The following is a 24,716-nucleotide window of genomic DNA, read 5'->3' on the forward strand; positions in this document are numbered from 1 at the left end:
GAGAGTGTCATATGTTGTACAGACTGAAAATCCTTCTGACACACACTTGTGATTTTGTGCCAAATACATACAAAATTAACTTTTCATTTGGGTGACAATTCACACAAAAATTGTCATGTGTGTCTGAAGTAAACATATACTTTTATACAAAATACTATCTAAAAGCTGTGGAGAGTGTGTTGTGACTTTCAGAGTAAATGCAGGATTATGTTTTCACTGATGATGTTTATGTTCCATCAGTATGTACGAATAGCTTATTGAGAGAACTGTCATGCCTTTATTTATTTCATGAAAGGTCAGATCTGAGGAGAAATAAATCAATGCCAAAGATGGCAGCTTGTAGATACATTGCCTCAGTCATTTCACTGTGATGTGCTGAGTACTAATGTCGCTGTCCCCTGGGACGCAGCCAGGGATCATAAGAGGCAGCGAGGACAGAGAAGGGTCTGACAGGGCTCAACAAGGCCGGCTGACCAAACAGAGCCAACAGCAGCACCACTGATCCCATGACGACAGAAATCTGGATTATTGCAGCTCACATTTGAATCCCCTTACATCACGTCAGTCTGGATATGGTCTCTTTGCTTGGCTCTAAAACTAAACCGTGGACTTTTCCTCCCATCTCGTCCCCACGGTATTAAGGGGCAGTTTAGTGGCCTTGTGGATGAAAAGGCTGTCCTACAGCTGGAGGTTCACCTGCTGAGCATGACACTGAAACATCAAAGGTCCTGATTCAATATTCAGTGTTTGACCCTGCATTCTGACCAGCTCTTATCGACCTACAGGAGTGAATGAAGCAGTGACATTATCATCACACCACTATAAGGACTTGTGAGTGCATCATTGCAGAGCTGAAGTAACCTGAAGAGACACTGATGTACTTTGGTTCAAGTTAATGTCTCTGCTGACTTTGAAAGGGAGGAGATCATTACTCCTCTGCTAATATCTGATATCTAACTCTATTTCTTTAATACATTAGAGCCAACTTCACTGTCCTTGCTTTGTTATATTTTTTCCCTGGTAAATACTGCAAAATGTATCATCCTTGCTGAAGATCCCAAATAGTCATGGATGTAACCATATATTGAATATTGCGATATTACAATATAATTGTCTCAACACGGTACTGCGACAATATCTACCATCATTTTATTTTAGAATTTTAATTTTATGTTGTAAAATGTCTGCTATGGACTGCTGCATTGTTTATGTTTTACAATTGCACATACATAATTCAAACTTTGATTGTCAATTTTTTTTTCAAATGCTTGGTCAAGGCTGCCTACTTTTACTTTATTTTACTAAAGAAGGAATGCAGAAGTACTTTAATTCAAAAAGCAAAAAGGTTTTAATGAAAAAAAAAGACAACCCTGTGCTCTGAGGTTAATGTAACAGTACCACCACAGTACAGTACTACCGAATATACTGTATATATTTTTCCTCAGGCTTGTAGTGCTATTTATACATCTAGTTTTGGAGATATCAGCCGAAGAGATGTCTGCCTTCACTTCAATATAATGGGACAACATGGCCATCGATTTGTGGTGCTCAAAGCACCAAAAAATACATTTGCAAAATTCATCTCTCTTTCCAAATATCATGATCTGGTTACTCAAGATAATGCACAGACCTTGTTGTGAGTAGTAGTAGTTTTGGAACGACTTCTGTTTCTAGCAGAAAGAAATTAGTTCTGGTAGATACTAAAGTAGTTCCATATCTTAGTTTTTGGGGTGAACTGTCCCTTTACGTGTCCTCTGAGTATAGGCCTAGTGCTGAGGCTGAGTCCTGGACAACCCTGGCCCGATTTGAGCCCGACTGTATTACAGTAAATGATTTTAAAGGTGATTTTAACATATCAAGGAATGATTTGGAGAGCTCATTTTTGGCTAGAAAATCATACGTAGTTTCTTGGAAATTAGTCTTTCAAGAACAAACTCGTGCAAATTAAGAGCCATTTGTAATTAACGCTTCTTTGTGTGTGTTATCTCACATTTTAATTCCAACATCACAAAAAATCCATCATTTTTAGCAAGGTTGGCTATATGAGCTTATTGGGATCATTCAGATTATACCAGTGGATCAGTGCACTTCAGCTGAGCTAAAAAGGGCTGCAATTTGTGGTGGAAAATAGTCAATTTTTACTGTTTTTGTTCATAGCTTTCTTAGAGGACCTCATACATTTATAGCAACTGCTAACTAAATGGCAATAAGCAGAAGAATTTTCATGCTATATTAAGATACCAACACGTATGCATCGTGCATATGAAAACAAAGTACTGACTGTGGATTCTTTTAAGTTTTCAGATAATTGCAATCCCTAAGAAGAGCAGAAGAAAGGAGAAGACAGGGATGATTTCTCACACAGTTAACAGCATATGTGATGACAGATGTGACTGACTTCATAGCGTAGCATCAAATTCCACCATGACTTAGGGGTTAATTATCAGTACATTCACAGTGTGGTATCACAGAACCAGAGTACACATTAATGGAGCTGCTCTGGCTTTTGATGATTTATAAGAAGTTACGGGACAGCCAGATTCTTTGTCCTTCCCTTCATCTTCAAAGGATTTAATCAGAATAAGTGAAGCATAGCAGCTGGCAGACTGAGCACACATCACTGCACTGCACAGGATGACTCAAATTCCAGATTCACCCATCCCAAAAGTAGCCTACCGCTAAAGTTCTCCGTACGGATCCTAACAGCCATGGATTTCCCCTATCAGTGACATGCAGATGGATGGAGACTTATTTTGAGACTGTTTACGGGCATATTCGATTGTGAGTATGTCAGTGATCTTGTTCTGGAGTCACAGCTCCTTTCAGACCACATTGTGGCTCACAGTTTAAGAGCCCAAACAAACAGCCCTGCCCCGTCTTTTTTTAATCACGTTACAGAAAAGGATGTGGTCAAAATCAACAGTAAACATGAAATAAGCAGACAAGTGGAATGGATGGAGGGAGTCGGTTGATGATGGATGATATTCGAGTGGCTACAATAACAGAGGCTGTGATACACTGGTGAGTGTCAGGATGATACAGAGCTCTATTAATTTCTCTCTCTCTAGGAGGATGGCGTTGTACTGGGGTGGATGAATATTCTAGCAGAATATTAATAAATGATGAGCGGAGGCAGTGTTGAGAGACTCACAACACTTTGGATTGTTGTTTTTGCATCCTCTTCCTCCACCCCTGTACTGTATGTCTTCAGTCAGGTTCTCCTCCATCAGAAGAGCTGGGCGATTTGTATGTCAAGGTTTTGGTCTCGTCTTGGAATCGCCCACATTTTTACTTGGTTTTGTCTCAGACAAAAAGGTTGAATTGGATTTAATTTCAAGACTGGTAAAGATCACAACTGTGGAGATATCACTAAATTGCCTGAGCATTGTCTGGTTTATTTGCTAATATCATTACTGTGATTTGATGTAAAACTTTTTTAACCAATAACTTTACTAATTTTTTATTTAAAAATTTTGTTACTGCTAATGTCTGTCAGCCACCCTCATCCGCACTCCCTTGACATGCAGTCCAAGTGGATATAGGAGACAGGAGAAGAAGCTGTGGTCTAGTCAGAGATACCAGCCAAATAATTTGTAATGAAATTTGGCTACCGGAACCACAAAGAGTTAATCTGCAAAACAGCGGCACTTAAAAAAGGAAGCATGAAAAAAAGTGTAAAGCCCTTTGCCCTGTGCTTTCTTAACATGCGGGAGGAGGAGGACTCATCTGTAATGATGACTGTTTTTGCATTGATATCAGTCTCAAAATTAAGAAACTGTGATGGAAGTGGAGTAAGTTGATAAATGCAGAGATCAGGATAGCAGAGAGCATGTCCAGCCACGCTTTCACCATCATTGACAAATAACATTGCTGCCCAGCAGGTGCGCTGCTCGCTAGGTGCACACTTACTCTTCTGACTGTAATCTGTTGTTTCCACATCACAGATGACAAAGAATGGCATTAAAACATGAACTTAAAAGATATTAAACTTGTGTAGAGTGACATTGATCTGCAGATAGTCTGTATGAAAACTAAATTATCAGTGGCTTCAAAGCAGCTGCTCACCATGCAACATCATCAACACGCCCATTAGTGCACTCCGGACAGTGAGCCTCTCTATTCACACAAGGCTCACCCGGACTTAGGACTGGGGAGCTGGCAGGGTTAAGTCCTGTCCAAAAAGGGGTGTGAAAAGGGTTTTGATCATGACTTGGTCTTCAATTACATGGTCTACATGGACAACAACGCTGTAACTAACTATCAACAGTGGTATGATAAATAAACTCATTTCTACTCAGCCAGTACTCGATTCAATAACGATGATGAATGATGATTTCTGTTGTTGCAATGTTCCACCACACAGATAAGTAAAAATATTACAGACATCATCTTTAATGCAGTCATAAACACCAAGAAAAGTCACCTTGCCGCCTTGCTAAATAAACACAGACCAAAATCTCCTGACTCTTCCTTTCCATATTTTTTTTTCCGACCTTACAGTTGTTATTCCCTCTCCTCATCTCCTTCCTTCATTGTTTGTTTCTGCACCAGAGTGGCATGACTCTGCGGACAACCAGGCAAGTTAAGGAGCTCCCTGGGGCCCAGAGGTTGCTATGTGTGCCTGCTCAGAGCCAAGAAACAGGCCTGAGTGTATACAGAAACACACAACACTGGACAGCGGTAATCCTGTCATCACTGTCTTTTTTGACTACTTTTCATGTGAAACTATAAGAAATCCTCCCACACACCCTTCAGTATACAGTACCATTATACTGTAATAACCTGCCAAGGCACAGCAAAGCTAACTTACTGATATCCGTAGGTAGGCAGAGCAGCTCTACTGTTTGCTCCAGGCGATGACCTAAAACACAAAAGGAGAGAGAGTGTCAAGCTGAGAATCAAACTGACAGCCCACGAGAGAGACACACAGTTCAGCATGAAGACTGAGCTTTGATCTCTTTCTCCTGCCTGGATGTGCAGAAGGTAAGAGAGGTAATGATGAGAAATGGGATTATTTGGGTCGTAGTGGTACGAAGACATCTGGTGAATAAAACAAAACAGAGAGTGACACTCCAGGCGGCTGTCATTCGACTGTGAGATAACAACCCAAATTCATAATAGAATTTTTTGCAATTGCATCATGCTAGGAATGAAATTTGCTGTCCAAACTTTTCCTGACAAAGATGCGCACTGACAATCGCCCCTACATAAATTATTAAAAAACATAATGGGATAATATACAATATAAGAATACTATTATAGGAAAATTACAGGGCTGCACAATTTTGAAAACATATCTAATTGTAATTATTATGACTGATATTGCAATTGTGATATGATTCGCAATATTAGAAGGAATGCTCATTTTTATACCATTATTCGCATTTTCATTTAAAACATATCATTATGGTGTGATTTTTGTACGAATCTGCACCAAATAAAGATCTTTTCTTGAGTCTGTAAAAAACATGATGTGTAGGTCAGGACATTTCTGCAGCACAATATTTAATTCAAAACTGTAGTTTGACACAGATTTTGCATTTAACACATATTGCGTCTCCTGTGATTTGAAAATTGCTGAAGGCCATATTGCGATTTCAATAACATTTCAATAAACTGTTCAGCCCTAGAAAATAATCAAGAAATATAAGGGGAAGTTATGTTGGAATAGATATGTTGGTAGTTCTTTATGTATGTCTGGTAAAGGATCAGAAAGAAATATCAAATCAATACTTGTACAGTATGTACAGTTTTTTTTTTCAAAATAAAGGTCATTTTGGCCAAAATTTGACAGCACAGAGAGCAAGTGTTTGCATTTACGGGTAATAGTATTTTTATACTTCTCATAATAACATGAAAGATCTGTTGTATTTTGCGCCACTGAAATGGATTGACACCGAGTATTAAATATTTAATACTGACTTTAAAGTGTTGATTAACTTGCCATACAGGGTAATATAGATGCACATCTCTCAGTAAGTAATAACCGTCAATATTGAGCTGACCCATTGTAAAAATGGTAATTACAAGACAGCACAGCCAAAGCTCAATGTTAGATTTTATTATGTTCTACATTTGATATTTTCTGCAATTTATTATTTATGTTAATGGTAATATTAACTTAGCTTAAGCTTCTATAGAAAATGAATTCAATATAAATAGTGCACCTGACTTATGCATTAAACTTTTAAACTTTAAGGCGTACAAAGTTGTCCTCGGGGGAACATGTGAGGCTGTCCGAGGTCCACCAACCAAGGTTTCACAAAATCCTGTTGGACACACTGACATACATAATTTGTAATTGTGAAACAAAACAACAAAAGAAATAACAACATACAAATTAAACTTATGCAAACAACACAGAACAATATTTGACATTTCATCTGCTCTAATCAGCATCTAGGTCTTGCATAATGAGCTTGAACTTCTGGCAAATCTGTTGAGCTTCCTGACAGGATTTCACCATTATTTTTTTTATGACAGGGATTTTTCAACACCTCCATTGTGTGAGAGAGGTGTGACTGGCCAGTAACAAGATTTCAGGGCATGACTTACAGCAGACCTAGCGAAACGGCAACATTAGCTCAGCTGTATTCTCCCAAACTCTGACAGCAGGGCTTCACCATCTGCCACTGAGCCAAGGCCACATGTCACATCTCATCCTCACGGCCCGAGTCCCCGTGTGACAGCCCCAAGTCGCTGTCCCCACTCAGCAGTGGGATCAGATCAACCAGAACACACACCAGTAGCACACACACTGTTGGTGTCAGGATGATAGCTCTTTTACAACAGCCAGTGGGGGTTGTGTTGGGTGAAGTGATAGGGTCAGAAGGGGGTAAAAATCCAGGCAGGTAATGGAAATGATGAAGACCACAACAGTGACTACTATGTGCTAAATAACAGAATAACTAATCTACCATGATTACTAAATGATACCAAAAGATTTCCACTTGGCTATGCAGCAACAATTACTGATCAAAGTGACAGAAAATCAAAACTTTGCTTCAAAAACATTTGGATTTTAACAAGACCTAAAAACAACTTATTATTCTGTTGGGTCCTCAGCAGAGATGTATTGGTTTATGCAGCCAAATGTTGGAAAGAGGGAACAAAAAGAAGAGCAAAATGGTCTTTTGAACTGCAAGTGATCAACATTCTTGGGCTCATTCTCCCAATGGAATACAAATAATGAAATACAAAGAACAAAGCAGCTATAGAAGCTGTTGGAGGCAAAAACAGCAGCTTAGGTGCTCACTTCTTCAGCCATTTGTTCTCAAACAATTTTCAAGACATGTTTAGTTCTCATTTTCAGTGACAACAAACACATTTGAACTGTAAATGTGAGGACATTGTTCTGAGTTTCCATAAGTCCCACAGTGTCTGCATTTATAAGCAAGTTAAATTTTAATTTTTTAAAGGACTATTTAATGCCACTTTTTAATTAAATTTAAGGACAATTTTGCAATAAGAATAAACATCAAAATATAAGAACTCTGAAATTATGCTATAACAACATATAATTTCTAATTTCTACGCCTAAAGTAATTTAAACCCCTGTACTATTATTCTGGTTTGTTGCTTCATAGTATGTGAACTGATTCTTAAAAAACAGGCAACTGCCCTCATGTCTCATTTAGCCTTCAGATAGTCTGATGAATCTCATAAACTACTTCATGTAGATTGGACGGACGACTGTCCAGCTTTTTACAGCTAATTTTTTGCCCAAATACTGGAGGTGAACAATTATTTAACCAGCAGTGCTTCCTACACATCATTTAGCCAATATTGTTCCTCTTATGTATATTCTGAATAGAGAATGTGTGAAGTATTGCATGATGTCAATCACCAGTTCAAGTTGATAGGGGCAATGACATGAATGAGACTTGCTCTGAAATACTGGAAAATAATGCTAAACTGGAGAAAGGTTTAACATTAAACAGGTGGAATCGCTCCCTATCCCATATAGGATTATCGTTTGGGTTTTTTCCAATACAAATGCTAAGATGATACTTATAAAATGGTACCAATGCCTAAACATTTCTGAACCGATACTTTTTAACTGTTAACAGTTTAAAGTATACTTGTAAATTCATATAGATTTACATTACAAATTCAGATGATAAATAACTTAACCCAACTACAATAAATTAACACTACATAACGGTTACAGTATTAAAAACAGCATTCCAGCTGCTGTCATCATCATCCTCCAATCGTCGATATAAATGGCTAGTCATTATGACACATCTCATCTAGTGTTTCATATCTCTGCTCCCAATCTTCAAGGCCATCTCTCTGCTTACAAGTGTGTGTCCTGCACAATTTTGTTTCGTAGGATCGGTCCTGACCCGCGGGCCATGACTTAGCCATCAGGGGCTGCAAGTTACGTATTACTGCCTTAGACTGACAAATGCTTTTTCTTGTGGGGACAACATTTTTATTTTCAGATGGTAGGTGAGTCCTCGGTTATCACAGTGTGATTTTTTTAACCACAAAGTGATGAATACACAACACACATATTGTGTTCAAAGTAGTTACAATGACTGGAGTGTCTCACTCATCTAACCACTGCTGTAGCTCACCCTGGCTCCCCTCCTCCTAGTTGCATGCAGCCCTGAGGCTTATGTTGGTCTCACAGGTCCAACTCACACTGCAGCACACTGCAGCTATACAGTGTTTGAGACAAAACACTCAGCAGATCACATTTACGACCAACCCAAGGGGGGAAAAAAAAGAGAAAACATTTAGAAAGGGGAGATACTCGAGTCAGCTGCACTCTAGGAATCTTAGGCTATTGTATGGCCTCATTACCAGCACCATATTATCTTAAATACTGTGAAGAAAACAAAGCTGGTTTCACAATGTCTGTGTCAGCCTAAATCCAGTTAGATACATAACTATCAATTTATTAACAACTGCTAGAATCGCTGCTTTTGTTTCTATTTTCCTTACTACCCTTACCAATGCAATAGATCATTCCTGACTAATCACAATATTCAAAAGCCCTTTTATTGTGCTGTAACAATTGGCTGTGAGCATTCAACACTGAAATTAACAGGTGAATCAGAGTGCACATGAGTATGTAATTGAATATAAACTAAATATTTACAGAAGAAAATAAACCAATATGCAGGTCCATGGACAGATTATGAATCATCCTACCACTTATAACTCTCCAAGACACATTACAAAAATTAAAAGAAATTAAAAATAGCCTTAAAATATGTCAATAAGAGGAGCTTCAGTAGCTGAGTTGGTAGAGCGTTCACCCCGCCATATTGAGGCTGTTGGTCCTCTGCAGCGGTCACTGGTTCGATTGCCACCTGTGGCCCATCTGCTGTATGTCATTCCCCCTCTCTCTACCCCATTTCCTGTTATATCTTCAGCTGTCCGTATCCAAATAAAGGCAAAAAGCCCAAAGAATAATCTTAAAAAAAAAAAAAATCTTAAAAAAAAAAAAAAAAAGTCAGTAACAGGCTTGTTAAGCATGATTTGCTGCAAAAAAATTCATTCATTCATTTTCTGTAACCGTTGATTCCCAAAGGGTTGCGGGGGGCTGGAGCCTATCCCAGCTGACATTGGGCGAGAGGCAGGGTACACCCTGGACAAGTTGCCAGTTCATTGCAGGGCTGACACATAGAGACAGACAACCACTCACAGTCACATTCACACCTACGGGCAATTTAGAGTCACCAATTAACCTAGCATACATGTGTTTGGACTGTGGGAGGAAGCCGGAGAACCCGGAGAAAACCCACGCAGACACGAGGAGAACATGCAAACTCCACACAGAAAGACTCTGCCCCAGCCAGCTGGGGGATTCTAACTCAGGACCTTCTTGCTATGAGGCAGCAAAAAAAATATGAATTGATTAATTTGCAAAGGCCCAAATCATTGTAGTAACATACCATTATAACAAACCACAGTTGCACTCAAAAACAACAGTTTGTGAGAATGATGGCACAGTTCTAATCCTTTTGATTTCTGCCGGCAGAGTGCCATATTGCCCGGTGCCAATACAGAGCACTAGCCATAGGTGTTGTCTGACAAGAACAAATCATCCGTCTACTGCTTCCTGCCAGTGCAAGCAATGAGGGCCAGATGATTAGGAGTGATGGTGAGCGGAAATGTGCATTCAGTTTAGCGTCCTCACATATTTTTTGCTCAGCACCAGAACTTAATGCGCACCCTCAGGCTCTGTCTATCAGCAGTGAAAACCTTATTGCTCCTCACAACTGCACATATCCATTTCTCTGCTTTCAGCCAAAATAAGATAAGACTGGACAAAAGAGACTGACACTCAGTCTCAGTCTGTGGTTGTGAAGTTGTGGATATGTCCAAATTTGAGTTTGTGAGTTTAATTTTACATGTTATTTAAATAAGATTGAGTTTCAGTCTCACATTCTCCTTCTGTTCATATACAGTTTGTGTGCAACTGTGATGTGGAAAATTGAAACCTGCAGGTCACGTACATATTCATAGATTATGGATCTTTGAATGAGAGACAGCAATATGGGAAGAAAAAAGCATCAGACAAAAAATGTATTCAAATGTAATGTATAGAACATTTAAAACATACTGTATCAGCCTCAGGGGCTATATGACGTTATACTACAACGATCTGCCTTTTTCTTCTGACACAGACTGGGCATGTTAATGAGAATAATCTGCACACCTCAGTACTATACATAAGGTGTACATGTGTGCACACAAAAAACAAAGTGACAGATTAGGGATGTCAGTTTTATTTCTTTTTTTTTTTTGCAATAGACTGACACCGATTAACTGGTAACTAACTTTTTTTTTGATTGCAAAATGATGTGAAATACAAAAGGTGCCTATTGTCCCTACGTCACAAATGAACTTGTTAGCTTCTCTGGTAGGTTGTCAGACAACCTCTGGCAGACGGAGAGGCTGAGCAACTGTAAGTCTGTGGTGTAGATGTCTGTTTGGGAGTATATTCAGGCCTGACTGATGCAACGGACAGAGAGACTGAGTGAAGAGCCACTAGACTGCAACTCCAAGACAGCACTGATGAAGTGACAGGGAGCTACAGGAAGTTTTGATGTTGCTTTCATTGCAGGCTGTCCAGCAGTTTGTGGTCACAGAAAATATAAGCTTGTCTGCTCTGTCTAGCTTGACTTTTAGCTAATCCTTCTTCTCAAAGTGTTTCTCAAATTGTTTTTAGTCACAGGGTACTGAAGTAGCATGAGCTCTTTCAATCCCTGATTGGCAGCATAATATCGGCATAATGTTGGCATGCATCATGGCAGCCTGGTGCTTGGAGGATCACACAATTTATATTTGACTTTGTTTCCTTTTCCTTTTTTCCTTTTTGTTTCCCTTTGAACGTCTTTTTTTTTTTTTTTCATACCTCATACAGCTAACTAGCAAGGCTGTTAGAGTGTGTGGGTATGCAAATTAACCAATAAATCAGGGGGTAAAATCAAAAATTGCAGAGAAGTCATTATTTTCAGTTTTGTAACAAAATGCACTGCTATTGTTGATTTGTCTGCTGGGAGGCCTACAGGCTATTTGACACAACACTGTCAATTACAGACTACTCATGTACACTAATGCAGGAGCCACCAGTGGAAAAAAATCTGGATGCAAATGGATGGTGCATTCATTTTGAATCTTTTCAAAATGTACATCTTCACACAAAAGAGGGAAAATATTTGCGGTGTAGTTATTCATAGGTTATTATGGTTTTACTGGTCCAGCCCACTAGAGATCAAATTGGTCTTTATGTGGCCAATGAACTAAACTGAGTTTGATACCCCACCTAACTGGTCAAAAATATTTTCAATGGTTAACAGATTAACAATTAAAAAATAATACATTTTATTTGTATAGCACTTTAAAAGGTACTCAAAAACAACTGTTAACATACCTATGACACATACACAGACTTGCTTGCACACCTACATCTCAGCTCACATCCAGCAGGAAATCCATCCACATTGATCTCCATCCTCCCTCTCTCCTCTGCCATGGCAGGCAGACGCTTACAGTACCTTGTTCACTCTAAAACCTTGCATAAGCTGTTCCCTGGCATTTTACACCCCGTCAACATTTTACAAGGTTGCTCACTGCCATGCTGTCTTGACCTGCTGTCCCAGAGCAATAACTAAGCTGTCTTTGCTGAATTACAGACCTCAGGCACCCAAAGATGGAAGCGAGGATGAAATGAGAGGCCTCTGAGGCGCAGCAGAGATAAACAAGCCGCTGGCTGCTAACAGTCCAGTTAGGATGTCCTGACCTGCAGCTTTACTCTCAGTGCTGTTTAGCAGTCAGCATTAAGAGGAAACACATCCATAAACGTTACTGTGGTTTGAGTTTGATCAAAGAAAATGGTGCATAATATTTTGTTTAACATAAAGACTGTCTAATGATAAAGAACACTAACACAAGAACTTATGTTGTTATTTTCAGATTCATTATCTATTCATTTCAAACCCACATCTATTAATTCTCTCATTAGTATTCTTCAGCCAGCCTCAACTCACCCGAGGCTGAGAGGTCAGTACAGACGGCTCCAATTTCAGCATGTTGGACCAAACCAACGGACTGTTTTTGAGATTATTGCTGAGGTGTGGAACCTCTCTGCTGACCTCTGAAATGCCTCCTGAACCAAAATCAAAAGGTACGTGAGACTCTTTGATGCAGCACTTCAGCAATTAGTTTAATGCAGTCTACTACATGCTCAGTATTGGCTGTTTATGTGATATACAGTACTTGAGAGAAACATTGTGTGAATACATGGCAAATCCAAAATGTATGCTTTTTCTGTAGGTAACTGTGACTGAAAGATATCAGAATTTGCACCGTATGCGTACAATACTGCAGACATCTATAAATTCGCATAAATGGAGAGAATTAATTCTCTTTAATTGGAAAAATCTCAGTTGTTATTTAAGTAGACCTAGGAGCAAACAACGTGCAAGACAGTAAACATGTTGGAGAAAATGTGGCCATACAAATGCAAATCATGCACAAACCTTCTGGAACTGTCCAAAAATAGAGCCATTTTGGGATAGAATAAATTCAGTATTGAATGGGGTATTAGGATAAATAATCTCCAAGAAATGCTCCATTTTTTACAATGGAATACAAATACAAAAAAGTGGTGCAGAGGGAATACAAAAGTACTTGATCAAAATTTTACTTAGAGCTGGCAGGAAGGCCATTACAAGAAACTGACTTAAAACTAACCCACCCAGACAAAGAAAGTGGTTAGATATATTTGTCATGGAAATCTCTCTAAGAATGAAAGAAGATGTGTGAGAATGGGAAATGGGAAATGAAGAAAAATTAATTAAGTTTAGAAATAAAGACAGCAGCACTGCACTTTCTTTCTCGCAGGAGGAAAGTAGCTCCAGTAGATTCAATCATAAAAGAAAAGTAGTTCCTACATGAAACTGCTTACAACAAGATCTGTGGATTATCCTGAGTAACCATGTCATGATTTCTGGAAAGAGTCAGTGCTGTTGAGTTTTCAAAAGTATTTTTTGGCACTTTGAGCACCACAAGTTGAGGGACATCTAGTTTCATTGTATTCAAGGCAGGGAACTCTATGGCCAATATCTCCAAAACTCTGGAACTCAGACTAAAACTATCTAGATGCATAATTAGCACTATAAGCCAGAGGAAAATTTTTCATTTTGATGTAAAGTGTCCCTTTAATAAGCAAAAAATACATTAAATTTTCTAGCTGTAAACTGTAACCCAATCTTTATAGTTGTATGCTCCACTGTTATGTTTTCTGTTTTACTTGTGTATGTTTGAAGACAAAATTAAAGTGATGAAAAAAGGATTTGCTCAATAAAGTATTCAGAAAATTTTCCCAAAATAAGAAAAACGTAAAATATCTATATAGCTTTTAGGCATCTCCTCAAAATGTGCATTATCTGGCATAATTAGTTGTGTTTGTGTTGTTAAAGACAAAAGAACAGGTGGTTTGCTCTGCTATTCACAGTCAGCCCTAAAGGCACAGTTCCTGATCAAAACCCACATTGACTGACAGCTCTTCAAATACACAGACTAACATGAGACAACACTATTTTCTTTCACTGCCACCTTCCCACTCATGTAAGCATCATTCAGCATTGTTTTGACCCTGTGTGGGTGTGTACCCTCTTACAAGGGTGTGTACATTTGAAATCTGCAGTGCTGCATTTAAGACACAACAGTACTTATTGTCTACTGACTTTATATTCAAAGTTAACTGTTTATTTCTCAGAAAATTGAATGCCATTTGTAATGTTCACAGTTATACAATACTGGATGTCTTTCCTGTCTTTGAGCCAATGTGCATACATAAAATACAAGAGATAACAGCCAGGATTATCATCGACTGATGTCTTATCCTAAATTAGATGTTTGTATTTTGCTGTGTACTTTGATATGTGTGAAGAGATATATGCAACATTTAAATTAAACTCTTCTGTATTAAATATTTACAAACCAAATACAATCAATATATCCCTCTGCAACCACACTACAAATCCCAGGTATTTCATCAGAGTTTCAAAGCACAGACCCTCTGTGTACAGGCACAAGCTCAATAACAACATACTGAGGTCTTCAATAATGACTAAATATTGACAACCATGTAAAGACACTCATTAGGATAATCACCACAGTCACTGAGACACAGACCTCTGACTTCTGCACTGATTTTCATTCAAATGCAATTCCAAAACATTGCAGTGCATCATGGGAAAATTACAGCAACTCACTAACAACACCAAAATAACAGAGGACATTTAATGTTTTCCATTAATTAATTAAATGACTGATTTATATGAATAATGGATAGAAGGATTGGAAAGTAAATGACTCCCTGAACATGTATCTACCGTGCACTTAGTATTTCAGGAGGCTACTTAAGGTGTCACCCTCAGATACTTAAAGGCTGTTATATCCAGGATCTGAAATTAACACCTGCCAAGCACCAAATGCAGGCAGATTTTTCATTTGGTGTGTAAACTTTAGAAGCCACCTGACACCTTGGAAGGTTGAGTGCCAAACTCGGTATTTTTAACAGTACCGTCCAAATCTCATTAATGCTACTGAGTACCAGTTAACGAGGTACCAGTACAAAATTCCTGGTACCAGTATTGGTACCAGATCAGTTCAAAAGTGAAAATGTACTCAACCCTAGTTAATTATGTATGTATGATATGCAACACAAAAGGCTGTATGTATATATTTTATATTTTGGCTGATTTAGAAATAAAGCTTGGCGGGTAGAATTTTTATCTATCACACATTTAGTGGGTGAGCTATAGAGTTAATTTCAGACCCTGGTACGATCTACTGTTGTATTGTTATATATGTATTATCAACATTTCCTAAAAATACAGTATATCACCTGAATCACTAAAGCTGCCCTAGAAATGTCCCGATGTATTTTTATATCATTCATGTTTGACCTCCTATTCATAGACCACAAAAGAGCAGAATGGGTCCAAGAAGAGAAAGCACATCCTAAAGCACTGCTTTTTGACAGTGTTAAAGTGTTAAAGGATATTTTCTGCAACAATGCTGTTGCCCATAAGGTGAGTAAGTAATAATAGAAAGATGGCCTATATAACAACACTGCAGAACAAAGAGGATGGTTTGGGCCACAGATATAAAAGCACCTGCTGAGTTTGGTCTTTGATGTGTGTTTCTGAGGTTCTGAGAGTTGTTTTTCTTCAGCCTTCATGAGAACACACAACAGCACAGCAGTATAGATGGATGTCTCCACATCCGTCTCTTCTTGACTGGCTGTCTTCGCAGACAATCTAATCACCTCCGACAGTCAGAAGTTAATGCTAATGTACTGTCCAAGGCAAAGGCATTTGTTGTAGAGCACATCCAGATGTGTGAGGTTACATCAAATGAAAACTGAATGCCACTGCTCCACAGCAATTTGACAAAACAAATGCAACTTGCAACAAGCATCCATCACATTCAGTGGATAAACCTACATCCAATCAGAGCAATGAAACATGTGATGTAGCTGTCCTTGGTCTGTCTCTGAGCAGGGCACAGAATGGCGGCAGCCTGGTCATGATCTTTCTCATATTACATTTAAACAGTGTGCTAAAATACGTCTGTGAAACCAAAGGCAGGCAAGAAATAGGCACTGCAGTAACAGAATCTTGATTTTTAAAACAACTCTGCCTAGTTTTACAGTTTTATGTGAGTTTTGTGAGACACTCTGGTTGAAAGCATGACACAAAATGGAGACCACCTGGTCACAATGTTTCTCTTTACAGCTAAACACTACAGCATGTTTCTGAACACGCTGTAGGTGATTAATAGGTAACTGCAGTAATGGAATCTTGATCCGCATTTGATCAGCACTGGCTAGATTGACAGTTAGACCTGAGTTTCGGGAGCCTGATTGGATAGACCTACAAACAATCAGAGCAGCGAAAAGTGTGACTTTTCAGATCCAGACTGGCCTCTGTCAATCATTGTATAAAACCCAGCTCATATCAAATAAACAGTATAGTTACTGGCCTGATAGGATCCAAGGCTGGTGGAACTGTGTCTGAATGAAAGCTGAGACAGATATATCTGCCAGAGGAAATGAAAACATAAGCTCTGCATATTCATCTGGTTCCCAGGCTAGCACTGAGCATCATCAAGCATTAGCCATTTTTCTATATGAACACTAAATCAAACTAAAATAATTAAAATCACTTGTTAATACTAGCATGCCAATATATCTGCGCCATATCTTCTTTAAGAGAAAGTTGTATAATTAAATGTTTGTATTTTCTCTGTTTTGCCCTCTGTTCTGCATGGTCTCATCCTTCCCAATTCCTCACTGAGCAAGTCTCACACTGTAGATAAAACAGCCATCTGGTTGCTCTACATCACCTTTATTACTCAAATGATGAAAAATCATCTGTGCTGTCAATCAACAAGCATGTCTGACTATAGAAATAATGACCCAGAGGCTCGTACTCCTAAGCAATTCAATATTCAGCCTGATTCACATTCGTCATGCTTGAACAAGAACAACAACATGCTGCATTCTATATGGAAATCATCTATAGATGACACTGTTTCTTCAAATAGCAGCAATCTTTCACTGTTGAGAAAAGAAATTTACCAGATGTGAATTTGTCTGCATAGCCCAACAATGACAGCAGCAGGTGAGGTTCTCTGCTCACTTAAATGCTAATATCATGCTGCTCCTCAAACAAATGCAGTAGCTAATGAGCTGGCTTGGTGAATGCATCTTAAGCCTAAGTAATGACATAAGTGACAGCATACCGAGGGAGAGGAGTCATCTTATGACTCACAACGCAGCAGGAGGGTTGGGAAAATTGGTGTTTTAAGGCCACGCATACACACACTAGCACTAACACACACACATACATGTATAACCTAAAAACTAACTATGCCAACTGTTTGTCAAGGTTAGTTCTTCTAAAATTCAAGGTTTTTCTAATTAGATCGTATGCATACTGATTACCTGCTACAACACAAACTGGCAAATTCTAGAGGAAGACTGATCCAAGTCCAAAGTGACATTTATTGACTCTCAATATATGCTACCTGGAAGGTGAATGCTAACATGTACCGGCACACTCACTCTCACTCCAGTCCACAAAAGACATGCTGAGAACTCTAAGAAAGCCAAACTAATGATGAACAGTTGTAGTAAACAAATGCAGTGCTGCAGCTTTTAAAACTGTTATGTAGGAAAAGCATTACAGTACCACTGATTAAAATTAAAATGTCGGCTAAGATGTAAATTACAAATTATGTAGCAAAGATGAGGGGGAAAGGTGTAACTAAAAAGACTAAAGTCTGTCCAGGCTATCCTGATAGGTAAATTAATAATTTCAAGGAAATTGGTGAGAGCATCAATGGCTGTTGGTGACAGGCACTATGTATGAATAACAGAATAACCAAAGAACTAAAAACTCTCCATGCTACACTATGTGTGTGTATGCAGTGGTGGAGGAATTCATCAGATCTTTTACTTGAGTAAAAGTACCAATACTACACTGTGTTCAAAATCATACTTAAAAGTACAAAAGTATAGCATCAAAATATAATTAAAGCACCAAAAGTAAAAGTACTCAGGCCGGCACATTTCAAAATAACATGTATTGGATTACAAACGCTTTAATGCTGCAGGTGGTAAAGTTGAAGCTAATTGTAATTACATTATATACTGCTGAGCAGCTAAATCCATAATAATATATCATGTTTTATTTGCTGATTTGCATTTTGTATTACTGACATAAATCTACAATGTGACTACAGTCGTCAAACAAAAGTAATAAAGCATAAATAAGTTAAAAAAAAGTGTTTTTGTCTCCAAAATGTAGTGGAGTAGAGGTACAAAGTAGCATAAAATGGAAGCACCAAGAAAACTGAAGTGTACCTCAGAATTGTTCTTAAGTACAGTACTTGAGTAAATGTAATGGAATATTACTTTCCACCACTGCATATGTGTGTATATACATGCGCCTGTTCCTGATCGACAACACCTGGCACCCCTCCTGTAGCTTGTACTTCCACTACCAGCATGCCCTCACTGTATCTCTGAGCAATCTATTTTGGTTGATACACTCTGGCTCGGTGCCCTGGACTGCTGCTTGCAGCTACATTTATAGTTCATATTTTTCATGTTCTTGCTCCCTGTTGTCCTGTAACACAACAGTCATAGATCAATATTAGGGTTGGGTTCCATTTTAGATTCAGTTCCATGCTGATAAAATACTCAAGATATGCTAAGCTCTCAAGTGAAATAATCCCTTCTTGTTATTTTTTTAAAAGGACAATTTTACACATGACAATTAATTTACTTGTCATGAGGAGTATTACTCAGCTCAGTGAAAACAGTCGTATTAATGTCTTCTGTGAGTCTGAAGGGAGCCTAAAACATAACATTATCAAGTAAGGAAAATCACTCTCTAGAATAACTATATGTGAGTTGATGGTGTCATATTTAATCAACATTTCATATCTGATGCTTCGTCTCATTATCGAATTGAAGCTTCACAGGTTGTGAACATTAAGTGAAGTTAATGTCAGTCAAAACTGTAGTATTTCAGTTTTCTCAGGCAACAAAATGCTGTTACAGATCTCAAATTAATCTTTGAACTTTAGTTATTCAAAACATTAGTTGCCCACAAATTTTCAATGTGAACGTAGAGTAAGGGTGTCATGAGAACCGATACTTCGGTACCAGGAAAACAAGACAGTACTCATTTTTCCACTGTCCTTTAGGTACCAAGGATGTGATTCTCCCAGAACTGATGGGGACAGCACATATGATTACAACTGTTCACCACCTCGACATGTCAAAAAGAAAGATAGTAAGAGATGTGCACAGAAGTACTCTGTGTTCCAAGCGGATCATCCAAAATTAAAAATAAATTTGCCAAAACCAGTATACAGATGGTGCAATCAAACTTTTCAGATGAAAGGAAGAAAAACTTAAACTTAGTGTGAGTGGAGTGATTTTCAATTAATTTTAAGGTTACATTAGCAACATATCCAATGTGATATCCTTGTTTTCCTTATCCTGAAATGCACAATTTTTGTTTTTTGAGACAGCTGGCATTGCTGTGTAGCCGACTATGTGCCACAATGTTAGAAGTGGTTAAACACTAAAGGTGTTTAGGCTAACCATAATCATGGCTCATCATAGCCTATTGTCATGACTCCTTACCATTCAGTCTGTGTCATCTGTCATCAAAATATAATGGTCAGGTTTTCAATAAATACTTCCAGACTAATTGTCTGTCACCACGTCTGTAAATTATACTACTGTTGCACTCTGAGTTCAACTTACTATATATTCAATGATAAGCAGCAGAAATTGCTTCTACACTCCATTACTTTCGTGACATGGAAACATGTTCCCCTGATGGTGATTTGTGACGGATCTAGTAAATGTCCTCCTCAGTCATTGCTCCTAGAAGCTCAGAAGAGTTTGTATGTCATGTGGCCAAGAAAAATACCATTGGCTGAACTATGATGCTGAATTGAATTATTTTAGTTTTTTACAAATTGGGTATCTAGAATTATGAAATTTCATGATTTCTGGTATTGTGATATCCCTAAAAAATCAGTTAGGGACTTGGAAGGAGTCAGTAAGCTAATTTAACGTGGTTTGCCATCAAACCATAAACCTAATCGCTGGTCAGTCAAATTACACTGGTTCTAGATTTGATCCCTATTTTAATGGAGAATAAAGGAGGGGCGCTTCAAACATTCAAGAAAATTAATACTACAGAGTAGGGATGTGCACGATTACTCAACTACGCAATTTAAAGTGGCCACCCTAGTTAGTCGACACTAGAAATACTGGTCGTTTAAACTATTTAGCAACATTTCATTCATGCACAATGTCAGTTAGCTGTTGCCTCTAAGGTGTTATGCAGCCACTAGTCGGGCCTCATCAGATGGCAGCCTCTCTTGCCGTACGCCGTAAGTGCAAATGCCCCAATGGGCCATGCAACCCCGGATGCTTATATCAGCAAAATCTGACAGATGACAGCTCGTAGAACCAGCGCGGTTTGGCTGCGTTTCAATCTAGAAAAGACTGTGGAGACTGTGACAGAATAAACTGGTATGTAATCACTTCACTGGAGCAACATATGACCACATTAAACACAGACACAGACATTAACCTGCAAGCAGAGCAGCAGCTGCTGCTGCTAGCACTGCTAGCGTTAGCCACACTGTATAGCAGGCTGGCAACTAAAGTCAGCTCCATGGTTGTTAACCTGCTGAGTCTGTGAACATCTTCAGTCTGACAAGGTGAAGCATTTAGTGAGTTGTTGTCATGTTTTGTATTTTAATGTGCAATGTTTGTGTGACATGCATTTCAGTCTCATTTAGTGATAGCAGACTGTTATTAATGACTTCAAATGGCTTTTTATACACACAGTATTTTTCAGCCAGTTTTTTAGCATAATCAGTTAATAAATTGTGCTCAATTCTGACTGCTTTCTGAGTGCTTTCTTACTGTTAGACCAGTCAGCTAGTCCAAATTAAACTTTGCGCTTAAGCAACACGGAAATTAGTCGTCAGGAACATCCCTACTACAGAACAGAGAAGGGTTAACAAAAATATAATGAAAACTGCATCCAAGTTACATTCATCAGATGTTTGAATTTTACTGAGCAAGATGACAGAGGACACAACTGTGAAGGCAAAGCAGCAAACTGATGCCTTTCAGACAGATCCAGTTAGCGAATAAGGCTGTTTCAATGCTTCTCTCTCTCCAGCTCTCTCTGGGTGTCGCCTCAGAGCGATTCTTTAGTGCCACCCATGATTAATGCAGCTATGAATGGGTTTCTCTTTCACCAAGCACTGTGGGAGAAGGGCTTCTTTCCTTCTTTCTTTCTCTCTCTCTTTCTTCCTTTCTTAGCCATTTTGCTTTCCTCCCAATGTGACCTGATTTAGTCACAGAGTGTGAAACTGATTTGGACTCATTTACATGCTAATACCATAAAGAGAGGTGAAATGATGTGTACGCATCACCTCATTGATTCAAGGGGACACTACAGCACTTGGAAAAAATGAACGGGTGTTTAAACTATATAACTCACAGACTCAATATTCATACATTTAAGTAGAGGATAGCATGAAGGAGCACGCCCTTGTACCATTAAGTACCATTCCATCTTTCCACACTGTCACACAAAAAAGAGAAATATGTCGTTGATTTGCAGCAGAGGTAAAAAGTGAGTTACAAAGTGGAGTTTAACAGCTTGAAGATGTGTGTTGGTTGCATTTATCTTACTTTACAGATTGTGTATGTCCCTGTCTGTCACAGCAGATCAAATCTTTGAGAAAAGCTGTTAAAGGCGAACTATGCAAGATTTTCCCCAAAAACAATGCATACTCATACAAAGATAATCCCTCTCAATCATCACCCACAACCTACCAGAAATGTTTACCAGCGCCTGCAGCCTTCTTCTTTTCTCATTATTTTGCTGTGCTCCAGATGCTTTACCTACCCAAAATCTAAGTGTTTGGCATCCTGTGACTGAAACTCAAAAATCATCTATTTCTCTGGTGCATTTACAAACAGATACTGACAAATCCTACTTGTTCTATCTTTTAAGTTACTGTATATCTTAGGTGGGTCACACAATATATGCAGATTAATTAATGAAAAGTCATACACAGAAAAGGGCAGCAAAAGATCAAGAGTTAGGCTACATCGACACATTTTAAAACAGTGTTTTAAAGTGGTTGCTCATTTACAGAGAATACTGGAGAGGAAAAAAAGCAATGGCAAAAAGTAAAGGTTCTAAAACAGTAGTGTTGTGGGGGGGTTGTTTTGTTTTGTTTTTGTTGTTTCAACTTAATTAATTAATTAGCTTCAGATGGAGACCACCATAAAATTACACCATTTATTATCAGTGGAGATCTATCTGCTGAGTTTTCTCCTTCTAAAACAGGATAGGATGCTGCTTGCTTCAGGATGAGTTTTAGGCCAAGATATATATCAAATGAAGCAGTGTTTTCAAATCTACCAAATATGACATCTGGATATTATCTGTTAATCAGGATGAGTTACAAAATGTAAAGGAAAAGCGCAGATTACCAAAAACTGTGTAGTTAGTCAAAAGCAAAAGAGCTTTTTTCGATGTTTGACTGGGTTTCCTAATATTTGGTACATCAATAGACCGAGCTTGCAAAGGCATGTTTAAAGGTTATGATTTCAAAGCAGCTGTCTTTCTTAAAGCATTGCTTTAAATGTAATTCTGTCTGATAAGATAGGAAAATCCACAAAAAAGATGAACAAAAACCAAGTTTGAGATATTTTTGCATCCCACTCCTGTCACCCCGAGCAGTCAAAAAGAGGAAGAACACCTATAAAGACTGGTGGAGTTTTGATTATGTAACTGCATGTGTGGAAGCAATGGGCTATTTAAAGCAGCAGTGAAGATAATATCATGTTTATCAAGTGGGGGACAGTCAAAAGAGATTTAGTACACAACCTAGGTGTTTTGAGGACCTAGAGGCTGGAAACAATGTGACCTTGGCCTTCACACTTGATACAGTGTCACTTTGAACACTGAGGAAAGTGTAAACGACACATCCTGCAGGCCTGCGACATTTCTAACAAACCCTCTTCATGCCTCAACTAGTCACTGCCTCGATATTGATTACTTGAAGGTGCAGGTCACTGAAGTGTTGCAGCATGTCAGGGGAGCAAAGTCAAGTGTTTGATGCATTCTGGAGAGTGACTTCTCAACCATAATGGATTTTACAGCAGGACCATAGGAGCAAAACATCTGAAGAGCCATTATTAGCGATATGAAGGAATTACTGACAGAAAAAACAACATATCATAGTGAAGACAGTGGATGCGTGCTGTAAAAGTTAAGTTGCTGCTTTATCACTTGCAAAGAAGTGTTTTTTGTCCCCTTTTCCCTTGGTCTTTGAGTAGAAACTACGTTAAAAATGACTTTATACACTATCTATACTCTGGCTGAACCATCGCAGAGCTCCCTAGGGTCTTGTCCCCTCAGAGAAAAAAAACAATCAAACAGGTCAAAGAATGGCTCACATTTTAAGAACTGTCACAAACAATGAAACAAGAAATGTGCAAACAGTGCCCCTTAACAATGCTTGACACAGAATGTGACCTGGATTTCTACATGTTTTCTTTCTTTCTTTCTTCTGTTAGCAAAGAGCAAAAATAACATGTTATAGCCCTGAGCCAAAAGTCAAGACTTCAGCAAAAATAACGTTGCTTGGCCTCTGTAAGACTGATCAAGCCACTTCAGATCGATGGTATCCAGCGGATGAAAGCTAATGGAGATAGCTTTGTCTCTGAATCAAAGAAGTCTAGTGAGGGTTCAAAAAAAAAAGCATGGCAGAGGCAGAAACACAGATCACACTTTCAAGGAAAAACTGAAATCGAATGAGACAGTGCTGTCAAAACAACTTGAGCAACACTGATATGGCTGTCATATTCATGTGTGTGATACTAGAACAATGTCAAGAGCTGGACAACAAGGGCTGACCCAAGTCCTTCAGGATAGCCATGCTTTCTTCAGAGACAACTGATGGTAAATGTTACATAGCCTGGCTTTTTGTATGGTTATGATAAGGCAAATTATATCCTTGATCACACATTGCTTTAGAGACACAACTTTAACAGTCAATACATATGTTAAGCTTCCCATCAAATCTGCTTTTTGGACATCTCCGATACATACTACTACAATACTAAGTGAGAACATTTTTGTTAAAATGAAAGTCTTATCTCTAGCCTGAGGTGCCAGTTATTAATTTACACCAATTTCTAATGCATTCATTTTTTAATTTGTCAGGATATGCAAAAAGTCTGGCATGGGCTTAATTGGGACGTGTCAGTTTAATAACCTACATACAAATAAGCCTACATCATGATTTGTTGATAAATGCATATATATTTAAATAAAATCTCAACACTACAAACTCGTTCTGTTCAAATCTTTAATGTCTTGGCTCTCATTCACTATTCTCATTTTGTCTACACTCCTATCCTATCACCTGTAAATGGCATTTGAAATAGGCGTGACAGCTTTTTTGCTGTCTGTCAATACACAACGCACATTAGTCTATGTAACAATATAATAATATAAAATGATGCTGATTTCAAATGAAGCTATTATTATTATTATTATTATTATTATTAGTAGTAGTAGTAGTAGTAGTAGTAGTAGTAGTATTATCATTAGTAG

General features: G+C 38.4%; 1 protein-coding gene across 2 annotated transcripts in view; it reads right to left on the reverse strand.

The window, feature by feature from the left end:
• apba2b (amyloid beta (A4) precursor protein-binding, family A, member 2b) overlaps positions 1-24,716 on the reverse strand; it is an 89,931-nt gene that overhangs the window by 59,434 nt on the left and 5,781 nt on the right. For both annotated transcript variants that reach the window (XM_084716355.1, XM_084716340.1), the window contains exon 2: positions 4,811-4,861. The gene's annotated coding sequence lies outside the window, so the exon portion shown is untranslated. The remainder of the gene's footprint in view (positions 1-4,810; positions 4,862-24,716) is intronic.

Source organism: Lutjanus erythropterus, chromosome 1 (genome assembly GCF_056507025.1).
Source record: "Lutjanus erythropterus isolate fLutEry1 chromosome 1, fLutEry1.hap2, whole genome shotgun sequence".
Lineage (NCBI taxonomy): Eukaryota > Metazoa > Chordata > Actinopteri > Lutjaniformes > Lutjanidae > Lutjanus > Lutjanus erythropterus.